Source organism: Scyliorhinus canicula, chromosome 6, assembly GCF_902713615.1.
Source record: "Scyliorhinus canicula chromosome 6, sScyCan1.1, whole genome shotgun sequence".
NCBI lineage: Eukaryota > Metazoa > Chordata > Chondrichthyes > Carcharhiniformes > Scyliorhinidae > Scyliorhinus > Scyliorhinus canicula.
In genome coordinates, this window is record NC_052151.1 from 142,142,724 (window position 1) to 142,159,295 (window position 16,572).

The 16,572-nt window shown below is 42.4% G+C and overlaps 1 protein-coding gene across 6 annotated transcripts in view; it reads left to right on the forward strand.

Annotated features, from left to right (window-relative positions):
* LOC119967541 (CYFIP-related Rac1 interactor A) overlaps positions 1 to 16,572 on the forward strand; it is a 335,741-nt gene that overhangs the window by 218,467 nt on the left and 100,702 nt on the right. Inside the window, exon 5 of one of the 6 annotated variants that reach the window (XM_038800232.1) lies at positions 2,406 to 2,473. The exons of the other annotated variants lie outside the window; for them this stretch is intronic. The gene's annotated coding sequence lies outside the window, so the exon portion shown is untranslated. The remainder of the gene's footprint in view (positions 1 to 2,405; positions 2,474 to 16,572) is intronic. 6 annotated transcript variants of the gene reach the window in all.

Sequence of the window (16,572 nt, forward strand, 5' to 3'; positions counted from 1 at the left end):
AACCATACTTACCTGGTGGATGCACCCCTGCACTCCGGGGTTTCCCTTTCATAGGGGGCTGCCCAAAATAGCCACAGTCACTGTTCCACTATGAGGACGGGCCCCTGCACTCCAAGGTTTCCCTTTGTCCATGGGGCACCCAACATGGCTGCCAACTATGTGTATGCATGTGGGTGCACCCCTACACTCTGAGATTTACCTTTGTCCAGGGACCCTCCAAAGTGGCTGCTTACGGTGCCATCTTTCTTCCTCAGTCTGTACCTCACCTGCCGAGGCCTGTACGATACCCAGCTCATTTCTTTCTTCTCTGTTCCCTTTCTGTCCCTTTCCCCCCACCCCATGTCCCCCCTCCCTGAACCCCCCTGTGCGTCTCCCTTTCTTGTCCCTGCCGGGAGGTACGCTGCGGTCCCCTTTGCTTTCTACCTTGCTGTGCTAGCTATCTCTGCTGTGTGGTGGCCCTCCTCCCTGGGCTGGTCTAGCCCCTTCCTTATGCCCGCTGGCTGTCTGTTCTCCCTGTCTAACCCCTCACCTGCCTTCCCCATCCCTGTTCCTTTCTAGGCTCAGTATTCCCTTCATGGTTGGAACGAGGCAGCACAGTCCCGCACAAACATGCCCTCTGTCCATCGAGTCTTTTGCTCTTTTAGAATCTTTCCCTGTACAACTCTCATCATTGCCGTGCCTGTCCCTTGTCCAGGCTGTTGGTTCTGATGAACACATTCGCTTACTCTGGGGAGTTGAAGTAACGCTTGGTGTGTGACCCTGAGCCTGGCCGGGAACAGCATACCGAAACGTACCCTGCTCTTGTGCAAGATCAATTTGGCCCTGCGTTTTGCTAGTTCTGCCACAATGTCCTGGTAAATTCTGATTCTGTGTCCTTCCCAGGTGCTTGCTTTTTGTCGTGCCCACTGCAGGATCCTCTCCGGGTCCTGGTATCGGTGGAGCGTTGCAATAATCGCCCTCGGCTGCTCCCTGGCCTTGGGTTCCGGTCTACGTGACCTATGTGCTCAGTCGAGCTCTGGGGGTTTGGGGAAGCTATCTCTCCCGACTAAGTGGCCCAGCATTTTGGGCGACGATGTCCATTGGGTCTTTTCCCTTGCCTTCAGGCAGGCCCACGATCCGGATGTTTTGCCGTCGGGACCTGTTCTCCGGATCCTTGACTTTTCCCTTTAGGTTCACCTGGGCCGCCACTAACCTTTTTATCTCTGTCGCCAGGGTGATGATTCTGTCGCTCTGGTCCATCAAAGCCTTTTCCAGGTCGGGGATCATCCTCTCCTGGGGTTGCCACTTTTTTCCCCAGCCCGTCGATTGCATGCTGCATGATGGCCATCACCTCCGCTACCTCACCTTGACCGAAACCTGGACTTCTATCTTGATCGCCTCTTTCTTGGCGGTCAGCTCCTTCATCAGGAAACTCTTCCGTCCGCCTGCACGTGGTAGAGGGGGAGGCTAATGCGTGGATTGTCGGATGCCCTCTCTCCTGGGTGGTCGGGGCCCCTTTGCCTCCTCGTGGGTCTGCTATCTCGTCTGCCTGCTGGTCGAGGTACTTTCCGCTGCTTCTGCAGTCTCTTCAGCCCCTTGAGATCCCGTTCGCTGGCATCCTCCTCGATTACCCTCCTTAAGTTGTTGAGGGATTTTTTTTCCCTTGAAATTTGGGAAAAATTCAACTAAAATTGCCATTTTGTGTCCCGGTTCGGAGGAGAGCCACCTGATGTATGTCCTCAGCACATCCCGTCATCGGAAGTCAGTCGGTGCAGATTCAATAGGACAAATGGCTTCCTTCTGCACCGTAGGGATTCTATGATGTATGTGTCACTTGATTGTATTTTCCTATTTAGGTTTCTGAAATAATTGCAAGTATGTGATTCAAAGTTAAGCTATTTGATCAGTAGAACAATTCTAGACATCAGCACAATCACCGTTTTAGTATTTACACATTTGTTTATGTATTACTGATATTCTGTGTGCAAAGATGTAGAAGTGCTCGAAGGTATTGAGTTACACAAGCAGACCTCCTTATATCCCATTAATAAACTACTGACTGACTTGATTTCAAAAATAATCTTGGTACAGTTCTAAATATGTAAATTGCTACATTTTATTAGAAAGCCTTAGCCATCAAACCGCCAAATTTGGTTACCAGGAATTGGTGAATAAATCAATACTGCCCTCTGGTAGTCACGTTTGGTACTGCAGCTTCTTTGAGAAACATTTTACATTGTGAATGATGACCGTGTTTTTATTTTACTGAGAAACTGTTATAGATGAAATTATGTAAGGCAAGTATTTTTAAATACATCTGTTTTATGAAATGCTGGTATAAATTAGTGTACATTTGTTTGAGGTTTTTTCTCTGGTCTCTTTTTCCTTTATCCTTGTTATCTTCCCACTGACCCATCCCACTGCAGCACGCCAGCTGAGGACAGGCAGCTTATTGTTCATATTCTTCAGTCACTGTTGCTCTGGCCAGCTGCTGGTAGGTAAATGAGCAAACAGGAAAACTTTGCTGCCATCTGCCAAAGTCAGGCAGCTGTATCAGTAATTCAGCAAAATAAATGCCGTCTCAATCCGACTGTTTTGTGACATTGTGTATTTGTACCAGTGCATTTCATTGTGCTTGCTGCCCTTTGCAAGTCTTTTTAACTTTTAAAACAAGGACCAGGTTGAATGATGGTATGAAAGTTTGCTTATTGTTAGATAATGTGCACTTTGTTATCAGGGAATTGTTTTTTAAAATTTAGAACATGGAACTATGGGGGCATGAAGCAGGATCAATTAGAATTCATCCATAACAAGGCATCAGATTATGAAAATCTACTAGAACCCATGCTTGAATTATATCAGATTATTGATGTTCAGGAAAGCAAATTTTGACAAATATCAAAGTACAGTTTGTTTATGCCCCCAAACATTTGAATCCATCAAACAAAATTGAAACAATTTAAATCCAGGAGATCAGTAAATCACTGCAAGTCTGCTTCAGTTCTGAAACAAATGGATTGTTATCTCCATTGTGTCGTGTGATTAGAATGGAAACGAAATCACCTTTAAGTTTATCGTTATCAATTGATAGAAGATTACAGACAGTGTGAGTAAATTATAATAGTAATCTACTTAGCCAAACATTTTGACAGCCAATTGTGAACATCATCTGTCCAGGTTTAGATTTATCTTAAATTCATTTAGAAGCACCTATTTGCAATGAGAAGATTATCATGCGTTTGTGCAGCAGACTGTTTGTTTCATTTGACATTGAAGATATTCTGATGTCATTTGAAAAAGATAATGTAAGACATATGATCTAATATTGATTTATTATTAAGTGAACCTGAAAATAATTTAGATCATGATTACAATAGTATAATTATTTAGAACCAGATTGTATTATAAGGTGCAGAGTTGTTTTAAGGTGTACTGTTGTTGTGAGCCTCCTCAATATCACTTGTTCTGATGCACAACAATGAAGGGCTCATAGTCTTCAGTGAAAATGTGGATCTGCCATGTATTTTACAACTATTCTCAGCCAATCCATTATTTGTTTAATCCAATCGATATTGCAACTGAGTGCTGCAGAGGCTGTTTGGTTTCAGAGGTGAAGAGATGTCACGTCAAATTTGGTGCCTTGTGGCATCCTGCTGTGAATAGATTATTGTCTTGTCCTTATTTGCTCTGATGATCAACATCCACCTCGTAACTGGCAGATTAAAAGTTGCTTCACCCATGTTCGTGTAACCGAGGAACAAGAGCATTGACTATTTTGGTATTTTTCTCTTAAATGCAGAAATAAAAGTTTTGTGTTTGCGTGGTTCAAACCAAGGCCACTAGTTACTTCCGCTAAAATGTGAAAATAAAATATGCCAACTACCCTACGTTTAGTCTTCCCCAGAGGACCCTGTTTCCTCTTGTATAATGATGCAATATATAATAAAATAATGTGTGTAGTTTTTAGACCAGCACTTCTACACGATATACCACAAATTTGCATGCTGTGTTAGATATACAGTACCCCCTTTATAGGTTATCATCTGACCATTTGTGTCTTTTCCCCCTTGGGCTGAATGACATAATTTGTAGCTATTCTCAATCAAGAATAATTGTACTCAAAATGGTTAAAACATTAAAACATTTCTCTTGACAGTCATTACACCTTTCCAAACTCTGTTGTGGAATGTGCATCTTTCTTACATTATGAGTGAAAAGTATTTTATTTACTTTAATGGTATAAAGTTGAAGAGTTTGCATTTATATTGTCACATCCTCAGGTAGTTCAATGCATTTCGCAAGGAATGAACTATTACACTCTTACAACGGCAGACATAATGGCCAATTATATACAGTAGAATTCCTTAAATTGTGAATCTATTTTTTTTGGTGATATTGGTTGAGAAAGAATGTTATTCTGGACATTCTAAATAACTTTTCCACCTATCTACTAAAAGCAATGGACATGAGAGGGCCTTGGTTTAATGTAAAGGATGGCATTTCCAGGAATGTTGCACTTTCTAGTTAGCTTAACCTCCTGGCTCCCCAGTGTTGTGGTGGAAGTACCTTAATGATGAGATGGGGAATCCCTCTTGGAAGTCCCAATGTGAGGATTTGCCTGACAATTGTCCATAAGCTAACTTCCCCTGGACAATTGCACTGGACTGGAAACCACCCAATTTAAATTGCTAACCTCACATAGTTCTATCAGTTTTATATTTATAGCTACTCTAAAAGAGTAGAAGGAAATAAAGCACTTCTAACTTCAGAGTAACTAATTCAAACACCCAGACTAAGCCCTGCATTCCCCCCCCCCCCCCCCCCCCCGCACTGCCACCACCACCTGCATGGGATTCCCCCATGCCCAATGTCTGGGAACCCTCCCCACCATGTCTGAACCCCCATCCCCCACTTTCCATTTTCCCATTCATTTAACTTCAAAACTTACCTTCTCCCTTTCTATGGGACTTTTAAGCTCACCTGCTTTACGGTAGCTAGTGCTGAAAAAAAGAAATGTGTCCTTCTTTGCTCCACTCCATTTACACTTTGCTGCTGGAACTCGAGGCGCATCTGCTTCTTCAGTTCCACTTGACCTGAATCAGGAAGGTTGTGCGAGACAAGCACTTTCACTTGAGCACAATTGGGTCACCACTTATAGCAATCCACTGCTGATTGTCACTTCGAGGAAGTTATGGGTCATTGATGTGTCAGCCTGGAGTTGGACCTATGGATTCATTAACTATGCTGCCAACTGAGGCAACAGTTGAAGTACTTAACCTGCTCCTACCTTACCGTTACTTCCATCAGTTTTTTAGTAATTTATTTCAAAGTGCTGAGGATTTTTTTGGCCAATATGAGCATTTCATGCAACAAAGTTGGAAACAGATTTTTCAAGATGCAAGTTATTTCATTAAATTATGGAATCATAAAATTTACAGTGCAGAAGGAGGTCATTCAGCCCATCAAGTCTGCACCAGCCCTTGGAAAGAGCACCATACTTTTTGGAGTGGAGAACTCCAGTATTGTGGAAAAGATTGCGTTGACTGTTCTATGTTTTGCCCGAGCTGGATCAGGACAATATCACAGAAACAGACATTGGAATACAGTTGGAATGCACATTGCAAGGAAGGTGCTTGCGTCAACTGACAAACATTGATTAACACTGGACCAATGAGGAGCATTAGCCTGCACACATTAGTCTGCTTGAAGACTGATGGCCTCAAAAGTGGTATAGTAAGTCCCAACTGAAATGCTGAAACTATGATGTTGTGACAGGAAGACCTAACTGAAAGAGTAACCAAGAGCTGACAGTTACTGGTGCTGACAGTTGAAAAAGTATAATTTTTGAGGTTTTCTGATGCCTCCTGGCAGGCTAGTTCTAACAACTGACTGCTGACCTCCCAGCATTGGGCACAAGTGCCAACTGCACTTGGTTACCAGTGTGAACTGTTTGGGCAGAGAGAAAATAATCCTAGATGTTTCCTGCATGAGGAAGAAAAATCAGGACACTTAACAGGCTGCAGCAAGCCTTTTGGCAACAGCATTATGAGCAGAATTGGGTAGTGATCTCAAATGAGATCACTCTTTGGCCTTTCATTGGCAGAGACTTGGCATTAAAGGATCTACGAAGAGAAATTGAGAGGAAATCCAAAGGTCATGCTTCTTCATTCAAAGTTTTATTTAATTTCACTGTGTTACTTTCATATGACCTGCCCAGAGTCTATAATTACAATATTCAATCGGAAACAGCCTTTTCCTCTTACTATTATTATTGTGAACCATTGTTGCCAAATTATATTAGGTCAAGAGTTTATACTGTCATTGTTTTTTTTAGAAAAAAGCAACAGGTTGTGTAGCTAACAACCCCTCTCCTGCACCCCAAACACAAACCGTATCTCCAAATGCATTTAACTTTAGCCTCTGTTATGCAATCAAATCAACCAATAGAAAAAGTGCAAAATCATTTGCTGATGGTCCCATACTGTGTGAATGAGTTCTTGTCTGTTCAATCATCCATGACACATCATTCTGTTTACCGCAATAGACCTAGACGTTTTTGTGCTTGCAACTCCATTAATCTTTTGTTTATTCAACAAATTACCTTATGTTGAATAGTATTGGGATCGTCAAAATGCATGCAAGCGGCTTACTCCTGTTACTATTTAGGTCAAAACATTCAGGTGAAAAAAATATTCAATTAAATTCCCATCAATAATTTATCAGAATGTCAATCTGAACCAAGTATCTTTCAGTGTGATTACAAAAAGTTGTTTTAGTTTTCCATTAATGTCATAATGATGAATGCCAGACACAATTTAACATTTTGAAATGGTGCAGTTTTAATTTTTACAAGCCCAGCGAAAATACTGAAACAAAGGTGAACGGGACAGAGAACATGTTGGTGTTACATAGGCAGCTGGTAACATCTCCACGTTTTTGCAAAAGGAAGCGGAGACTTTTAAGGGAGTGTTGTGATAAGGGAAGGATGAGTTGGAACACTGGCTCTACATTATAATAGTGACTACACTACAAAAGCACTTAATAAACTGTAGAGTGCTTTGGGGCATCTGCTGATCATGAATGGTAAGTCTTTTTTAAATCTCTCAACATTATTTATGACTTTAACAATTCCTCTATCATCTCCGTTTCAGAAGAAAGATTGCTAGGACTTAAATGTAGGTGATAAAATACCTGACTAACAGTTTTCAATAAACTCCTGAGTTAAAAGGAAGTTGACATGGTTTTCTCCTTGCTCGTATTTCTTCTCATTGAGTTATGAACTTTGTGCAGTAGTAATCTGCAGTGGACAGTCCTAAGATAATGTTGATTATTTTGCTTAATTTTTTTGATCACTTGCTTAATTTGTATCTGAGTGGAAATTCTATTTGTAAATATATGCATTTTATTGATGTGCTGATGTTGCACCTAAGTAGAAGAAAAGACCTGCACTAGTCTACAGAAGTTTTTACAGATTTTTTTTTTTATTGAATCAAGACTTAGAAACACCTGACTTTAAGCAGAACATGAATTGTAAAATGCATTTTGCTATTATTTCCTTCTGGTAAGGAACTTGAAAATCAAGTTATTTACAGCACAGATGGAGACCATTTGGCCCATAATCTCCACAACAGCTCCCAAAAGAACTATCTGGCTAGTCCCATTTTCCAACCCCATCTCCGTAGCCCCCTAAATTAATCACTTTCTAATGTTTATCCAGCTCTCTTTTGAAACCTCCTATGGAATCCACCTCCACCACTCTCCCAAGGCAGTGCATTCCACATCCTAACAACTCTGAGTAAAGAAGTTTTTCCTCACCTCACTCCTAGCTCACTTCTCCTCATCTCACTCCAAGCTCTCTTGCTGACCACCTTGAAATTGCGTCCCCGAGTTATTGACTTCCAACTGGTGGAAACAGAATATTCTTCTTTACCGTGTCAAAATTGTTCATAATTTTGAACACCTCAATAAGGTCACCTCTTAACCTTCTCTGTTCCAAGGAGAACAGGCCCAATTTCTCCAATCTTTTCTTCTGTCTAAAATTTCTCAATCCTGTTATCATTCTGGTAAATTTCCTCTGCACTCTCGGAGTTCAACATCCTTTGTTATGGGCCAGAGTTTAGAGAACCCCAAAGTGTATCATGGAGTTCACCTGACCCACAACTTTTAATAGATTGTGGTATGGGGAGCACACGGCCCACTCTACAGGTGTGGTACAGCAGAAATGGAAAAGTGTTTTTAAGCAAAACAATGTTTAGTCTATGAACTCAAGTTAACCTTTTTAAAACATACAGTGAACATCTTAGCAACCATTAATTCAAATACAACCCCCAAAGACTACAAACTAAGTAATCCTTAATAAATTCCCAAATAACATCCAGAAGACAAAAGGCCCTTTTAACACACAGATCAGTTTTAAATTCTCCAATGAGAGCAGTTATTCCTTTGAAATCATCCAAATGACACACTTTAGCTTGTAGAGAGATCCATGCACATCTGCTGGCTTTCACTGCAGATCTTCTCTCTGAAAACAAAACTAAAACCTCACTCTATAGCAGCCTGCTCAAAAATGAAAGTAAGCAGACAGCCCAGCTCCACCCACTCTCTGACATCACTGTAGTAATAAACACCCATTTCTTAAAGGTACACCCACTACAGTTATTCTATAAAAAACACCCATTTCTTAAAGGTACTCTCACATGACACCTTCCTTAAATTAGGTGGCCAGAACTGAACATAATGCTCCAGTTAGTGTCTGTGTTTTGTGAAGCTTTGTGTACGAATGATCCCCTGCAACGATTGACACGTTCTTGAGGAAGTTTTGAAAGGCTGTGTTGGCAGCTTTATACAGTAAAAATTTACAGAAAATATTTTAGTATATAGTAATAGAAATAATATCTGCTCAATCAGTACACACTGAATTTTACAGAAAGAACATTCTTGCAGCATGAGCATGCCCAATCCCAGAAAAACGATTGTTGAGCTTTTATGTCAGTTTCATGAGTTTCATGTCAGAAGCAGGAATTATGAGACCGGACTAATTTTGCACCCAATAAAACCATGGGATATAGGAGCAGAATTAGACTGTTCGGCCCATTGAGTCTGCTCCACCATTCAATCATGACTGATATGTTTCTCATCCCCATTTTCCTGCCTTCTCCCGTAAACCCTGATCCTGTTAGTAATTAAGAACCTATCTATCTCTGTCTTAAAGACACTCAGTGACTTGGCCTCCACAGCCTTCTGCAGCAATGCGTTCCACAGATTTGCCATCCTCTGGCTAAAGAAATTCCTCCTCATCTCAATTTTAACGGATCATCCCTTCAGTTTGAGGCTGTGCCTTTTGATTCTGGTCTCTCCTACCAGTGGAAACATCTTCTCCATGTCCACTCTATCTTGGCCTCTCGGTAGTTTCACTGAGATCTCTCCCCCCCCCCCCCCCCCCCCAAACCTTATAAACTTCATTGAGTACAGACCCAGAGTCCTCAACCGCTCCTCGTATGACAAGTCCTTCATCCCAGGGATCATTCTTGTGAACCTCCTCTGGAACCCATCCAAGGCCAGCACATCCTTCCTTAGATATGGGTCCAAAACTGCCCACAATATTCTAAATGAGATCTGACCAGACCCTTCTACAGCCTCAGCAGTACTTCCCTACTCTTGTATTCTAGCCCACTCAAAATAAATTGCATTTGCCTTCCTAACTGCCAATTGAACCTGCAACTGCCAATTGAACCTGCACGTTAACCTTAAGAGAATCCTGAACCAAGACTCCTAAGTGTTTTTGTGCTTCAGATTGCCGAAGCCTTTCCCCACTTAGAAAATAGTCTATGCCTCTGTTCTTCTTACCGAAGTACATAACCTCACACTTTTCCTCATTGTATTCCATCTGGCTCTTTGCCCACTCTCCTAACATGTCCAAGTCCTTCTGCAGCCTCACCGCTTCCTCAACACTACCTGCCCATCTACATATCTTTGTATCACCTGCAAACTTAGCAACAGTGCCTTTAGTTCTTTTAGCAGATCATTAATGTATATCGTGAAGAGTTGTGCTTCCCTACGGAACACCACAAAGATACCGCCTGCCATCCTGAAAAAGACCCCTTTATCTCCACTCTCTGCCTTTTGTCAGTCAGCCAATCTTCTATCCATGCGAGTACCTTGCCCCTAACACCATGGGCTCTTGTTTACCAGCCTCCTGTACCAATCCTTATCAACGATCTTCTGGAAATCAAAGTAGACTACATCCACTAGCTCTTCTTTGTCTAACTTCATTGTTACCTCCTCAAAGAATTCTTAAGAGATTTGTCAGGCATAACCCCTTGACGAAGCTGTACTGACTCAGTACTTGGTGCACTTCCAAGGCAATCTCATATTTAATCATGGACTCTTAAAATCTTACTAAGGACCGAAGTCAGGCTAACCGGCCTATAATTTGCCGTCTTTTGCTTCCCTCCCTTCTTAAACCCCGTTCCCACCTCCATCTTGTGACTGTCAGGAAGTGAATTTTCTGGCAACCATGTCCGAACTGGTTTGGAGACCAGGAGGAAGCAAGCCCAGGATGGGTAGGGGGGGGGGGGGGGGAGGGGGGGAGAAAAGAGGGGGGGGGAGAGAGAAGGGGGGGAGAATAGGGAGCGAGGACCGGCCTCCGCCGTTGCGGAGAATTCCATCCGGGATTTGCACTGGTGAGATCTCAGAAAAAGATCTTCCTGTCCTCCTGCCGGTGACATAATTGGGTGTTAACCTGATTTGCATAAATTAAGATTACTTTAGCAGGCTTGACACGGCTACTTCCACCTACCCACCCAGTCGAGGTGACATCACGTTGGCAAGGATCACTACTTGTTTTCAAAATCGAGAATCAGTTGAGATGACCTGCCAGGTTGCACGATTAAATATAGCCATCGGGTGGTGAGGGATATGCCTGGGTATTGCCCCCTGGCACTCTGGCAATGCCTCTGGCTGGGGCCCTCTGTGCGATTCATTGCATTGGTTACCCTTACCCATGGAATAGGAGGTTTGCCCTTCTGTGTTGGGGGTTTTGACATCCGTGGGAGGTGTATTTCCCATGTCTGTATGGGGATCTCGATGTCTGTGCGGGGGGTTCTCCATGTCAGTGGGAAGGAGGGGTGTCGTCATCTCTGTTGATGGGGGGTGATGTAATTACTGTCAATTACGATGAGGTGAGAGTAGAATGTAATCGAGGCTTTATTACACAGAGATGTGTAGCCTCCTATAGCAGCTTGCGAAATGGCTGCTGTTCAGAGCACATACATTTATACACCGCCTACTGGGCGGAGCCAGCAGGCAGGGATCTACCCCCATACCTGTAGTACAGGGGCCTTACCGTAATACCCATATATACAATATAATACAACAGTGGTGACTACCACAGGGGGATCCCATTGTCCGTGATGTACTTGGCCAGTCTTGATGTCCATGGGGGGTGTGTGTGGAGATGCCTTTTATTTAAATCTGATCTCGGGGCACCCTTAAAAAGGATGTCCCGATCTCAGGATTCCCGGCTGACTGTGAAACTGAAACTTGTTTCACCTTTGAAACTGCAGAATACTGTTCAATATGGTTAGAAAAGCTGGCTGTGCAGCCTGCAAGCTTCACACTGGTTTTCTCGCCTGAGCCAACTCTCTCTGCATTTTTGGAAAGATTCTGGCCAACGTTTTGAGTCCATGTGACTCTTCAGAGCTGAAGAGAGAGAGAAAAATTATGGATTTTACACTGCTTAATAGGGGGGGTGGAGGAGACGGGAAGAGCCAGATGGGAACTAGGAGAGATTTGATAAAGATGTTATGGGCACAACACAAAGGGAGCGTTCATGATAATGGTGCAGACTAAAGAAGGTGCTGATAATGGCATAAAGATATGACAGCAGAATGTGTTAATAGCAGAACAAAGCTCTGTGAAAGCAAAACTGAAGAACAAGTGACAGGTGGCCCTTGCGGGGGGGGGGGGCATTGGAACAGAAAGAAATGGGGCTAAAACTGAAGTGTCAAGATAGAGAGGACTCATAATGTGAAGTTGTTAAACTCATTGTTGAGTCCAGAAGGCTGTGAAGTGCCTGATCGGATAATGGGGTGCTGTTTCTCCAGTTTGCACTGAGCTTCACTGGAACATTTGGTGCCTTGACACTATCTGTGCGATAGCTACTTGGAAGAAATTACTAAACACCGGTTATGCACGAACTTGATTTTCCCACTCTACTTGATGGTTGATAGAACCTGACATTAAGTTAATTAAATTAAAATTGATTGTACTAACTGCATTCATTGGTAGACATAGTCTAAACTAACATTTATACACTTAAACATTTGCAAAACAGCCTTTTAAGCGCTTACTACCTCCAAAAATGTTTACAGAAAATAAAAGGAATAATAAACACTGAGACCTGTTCTGTATGATAAATTATCAGTGAAATTTTTTAAAGATTTCTCGTAAAAGATCTTATCCACGATCAACCCATAATATGTACAAGCTTTCATGAGATTATCCAGTAATAAATAGCAGCCACTTTTGATGCTTTGAGCAATGTATATATCCATCATTAATTTCAAATTATGTTGAGCATAATTTCATTGTGTTGAAATTTTTTTTTGAAAGGAAATATTTTATTCAAAGCTGCCAGAGGCTCTTCTATCACACTCAGGGCAAACATGAGTAAACACAGCTGTTTCTGCCTACAATAACTGAACACTGTAGTTGCTATACCAGAATCTTTAAAATTGGCATTGATGCAAATATTATGTAGGAACACAAAACAGAAATGGGCTACTCAATTGAGGTTTCCATAACCCTCGTGGGAAAAAGTGCTTCCTTGCATTACCCCTGAACAGCCTTGTTCCCAATTTTAAGGTAAGCCCTCTTGCTCTGGACGCACCCTCCAGAAGATATAGACCAGAAGATGTAGGAGCAGAAGTAGGACATTTGACCCATCGAGTCTGCTTCGCCATTCAATTAGAGCTTGACTGATCTGATATAATTCTCAACTCCACTTTCCCGTTTTATCCCCAAAACCCTTGATTCCGTTATTGATTAAAAATCTGTCTAACTTAGCCTTGAACAGACTTAATAACCCAGCCGCTACAGGTCTCTGTGGTAACGAATTGCAAAGATTCACTACCCTCTGAGAGGTGAAATTCGTCCTCATCTCTGCCTTAAATGGGTGACCCTTTACTCTAGATTATGGCCTCTGGTTCAGACTCTCCCACAAGGGGAAACATCCTCTCAGCATCCACCCTGTCAACCCCCCAGAGAATCTTGTATGTTTCAATAAGGTAATCTCTCATTCTTCTAAACTCATTGAGGCCCAACCTACTAAATCTCTCCACATAAGAAAATTCCTCCATACCTGGAATCAACCTAGTGAAGACTCGGGACTTCCTCCAATGCCAGTATATCTTTCCTCAGATAAGGGCACCACAACTGTTCACAGTATTCCAGGTGTCGTCCAACTGCCTTGTATAGTTTTAGCATAACTTCCTTATTTTATTACTCCATTCCTTTTGAAATAAAGGGCAACATTCCATTTACCTTCCGAATTATCTGCTTAACTTGCATGTTAACGTTTACTGATTTATGCATGAGGACCCCCAAATCCCTCTGTGTTGCAGCTTTCTGCAGTCTTTCTCCATTTAAAAAGTATTCAGCTCCTTTATTTTTCCTAATAAAGTGCATAACTTCACATTTTCCTACATTCTTTTCCATCTGCCAAGTTTTTGGCCACTCACCCAAACTGACCTGTGTAGACTCTGTGTCACCCTCACCACTTGCCTTCTCACCTATTTTTGAGTCATCCGCAAACTTGACAATAGTGCATTCACTTCCCAAGTCCAAGTCATTAATATGTATTGTAAATGTGGCCCCAGCACAGATCTCTGTGGCACTCCACTAGTTACATGTTGCTATCCTGAAAATACCCCTCATATCCCAACTCTCTCTCTCCTGCCAGTTAGTCAATGCTCTATCCATGCTAATGTACTACCCCGAACACCTTGAGCTCTTATCGTACTAAGTAGACTTTTGTGTGGTACCTTATTGAACACATTTTGGAAATACAAGTATATATCTTCATCTTCACTGCTCGTTTCCATCTCAAAGAATTCTAATAAATTTGTCAGGCATGATTTCTCATCCAGGAAGCCATGTTGACTCTGAAATCAATGATTTTATCGTATATTTCTAAATACTCTGCTATTATATACTTTATAATGGACTCTAATATTTTCCCAATGGCAGAAGTTAAGCTAACTGGTCTATAGTTACATGCTTTTTATCTCCCTTCTTTTTTCAATAAAGGTGTTACATTGGCAGTTTTCTAATCCTCTGGGACATTTCCAGAATTTAAGGTTGATTACTGCCAGTGCATCCACTATCTCTGCAGCTACCCCTTCAGTATCCTAGACTGCAGCCCATCAGACCCAGAGGGCTTACCGACCTTTAGCCCATTAGTTTTCCTGGTACTTGTTCCTTGGTGATTTTGATTGTATTTACTTCCTTCCCCACTTCTGCCCCTTGGTTATTTAGTATTATTGGAATGTTACTGGTGTCATCCACCATGAAGACTGATACAGAATATTTGTTTAACTCCTCTGCTATTTCCTGGTTCCCCATTATCGATTGTTCGTTCTCTAAGGGGCCAATGTTCACTTGGACTCTCTTTTCCTTTTTATATATTTAAAGAATCTCTTGTTGTATTTTTTATATTACTTGCTAGTTTACCCTCAAAGTTTATCTTCTCCTTTATTTTTTTGGTCATCTTTTATTGGTTTCTAAAACTATGCCAATCCCAATAGTGGTTTACCACTAATCTTTGCCACATTATATGTTCTTTCCATTTAATACTATCCTCACTTCCTTGGTTAACCATGGTTGATTTATCCCTTTCCTAAAATCGTTCTTCCTCACTGGGGTATATTTTTGTTGTGAGTTATGAACTATTTTTAGAAATGACTGCCATTATTGATCAACAGTCTTTCCTGCTGAACTCCTTTCCCAGTCCACTCCAGCCAACTCTGCCTTCATTCCTTTATAATTTCCCTTATATAGTACACTTATAAGTGTAGCACAGTTGTTTCTGACCTATGTATCTCACTCTCAAATTGAATGCTAAATTCTACCATGTTATTGTCACTGCTTTGTAGGGTATCTTGTACTCTGAGATTGTTTACCAAACCTGCCTCATTACACACAGCCAAATCCAAAGTAGCCTGACCTCTGGTTAGATTCAAGACATATTGTTCGAGGAAACTGTCCGACTACAGTCTGAAGTCTTCCTCAGGGCTACCTCTGCCAATTTAATTTTCCCAATCTACTTGAGGATTAAAGACACCCATGATTAAAGTGCTGCCTTTTTCACATGCCTTTATTATCTCCTGATTTATTCTCTGTCCTACAGTGTAGCTACTGCTTGGGGCCTCTAGACTACTTCCACCAGTGTCTTCTTACCCTTGTTCCTTACCTCTGCCCATATGGATTCTAACCTTCCGATCCATTTTTTGCTATTATACTTATCCCATCTTGTACTAACAAAGCTACCCCACCACCCTTTTCTTCCTGCCTGTCCTTATGAAAAGTCACATACCCCTGAATATTTTAGTTCCCAGTTTTGCTCTCCTCGTAACCATGGGCTGGATTCTCTGCTGTTAGTAGTGGAGGTTCCGATACGATGGAAAATCCAGCGTCGGGGAGAAATCAGGATCGGTGCCAGATGTCAATCCGTTTCTGATGCTCCGGCTCTCCTCTGCCGTCGGAACCATCTTTGCATCCAATTAGCGGTCCGGGCACCATGTTCTCCGGGCCGGTGTGATTCTGTGATCCTCTGGGCCGGAATCAGGTTGCTGAGAATCACTCCAGGTCTTGACGAGACTGGCCCTGATGTGGTGGACCTTGCAGTGGCCAACAGGCTAGCACTTAGGGGGTTGCCCCCAAAGACAATCCAAGGCCACCCTTCGCCCCCTCCCACAATGTAAGACCTCCCCCCACCGAGCCGCCCTAAATAAAGAGCTTAAAGGGATTCCTCCCCCCCTCCTATTATTGACTACAGTTCCGCCTTCAACACCATAATCCCAGCCAAGCTCCAAAACCTAGGACTTGGCTCTCCACTCTGCAACTGGATCCTTGACTTTCTGACCAACAGACCACAGTCAGTAAGAATGAACACCAACATCTCCTCCACAATAGTCCTCAATACCAGTGCCCCGCAAGGCTGCGTACTTAGCCCCCTACTCTACTCCCTGTACACACACGACTGCGTGGCACAACTTGGTTCCAACTCCATCTACAAGTTTGCTGACGATACGACCATAGTGGGCCGGATCTCGAATAACGACGAGTCCGAATACAGGAGGGAGATAGAGAACCTAGTGGAGTGGTGTAACGACAACAATCTCTCCCTCAATGCCAGCAAAATTAAAGAGCTGGTCATCGACTTCAGGAAGCAAAGTAATGTACACACCCCTGTCAGCATCAACGGAGCCGAGGTGGAGATGGTTAGCAGTTTCAAATTCCTAGGGGTGCACATCACCAAAAATCTATCCTGGTCCACTCACGTCGACGCTATCACCAAGCAAGCACAACAGCGCC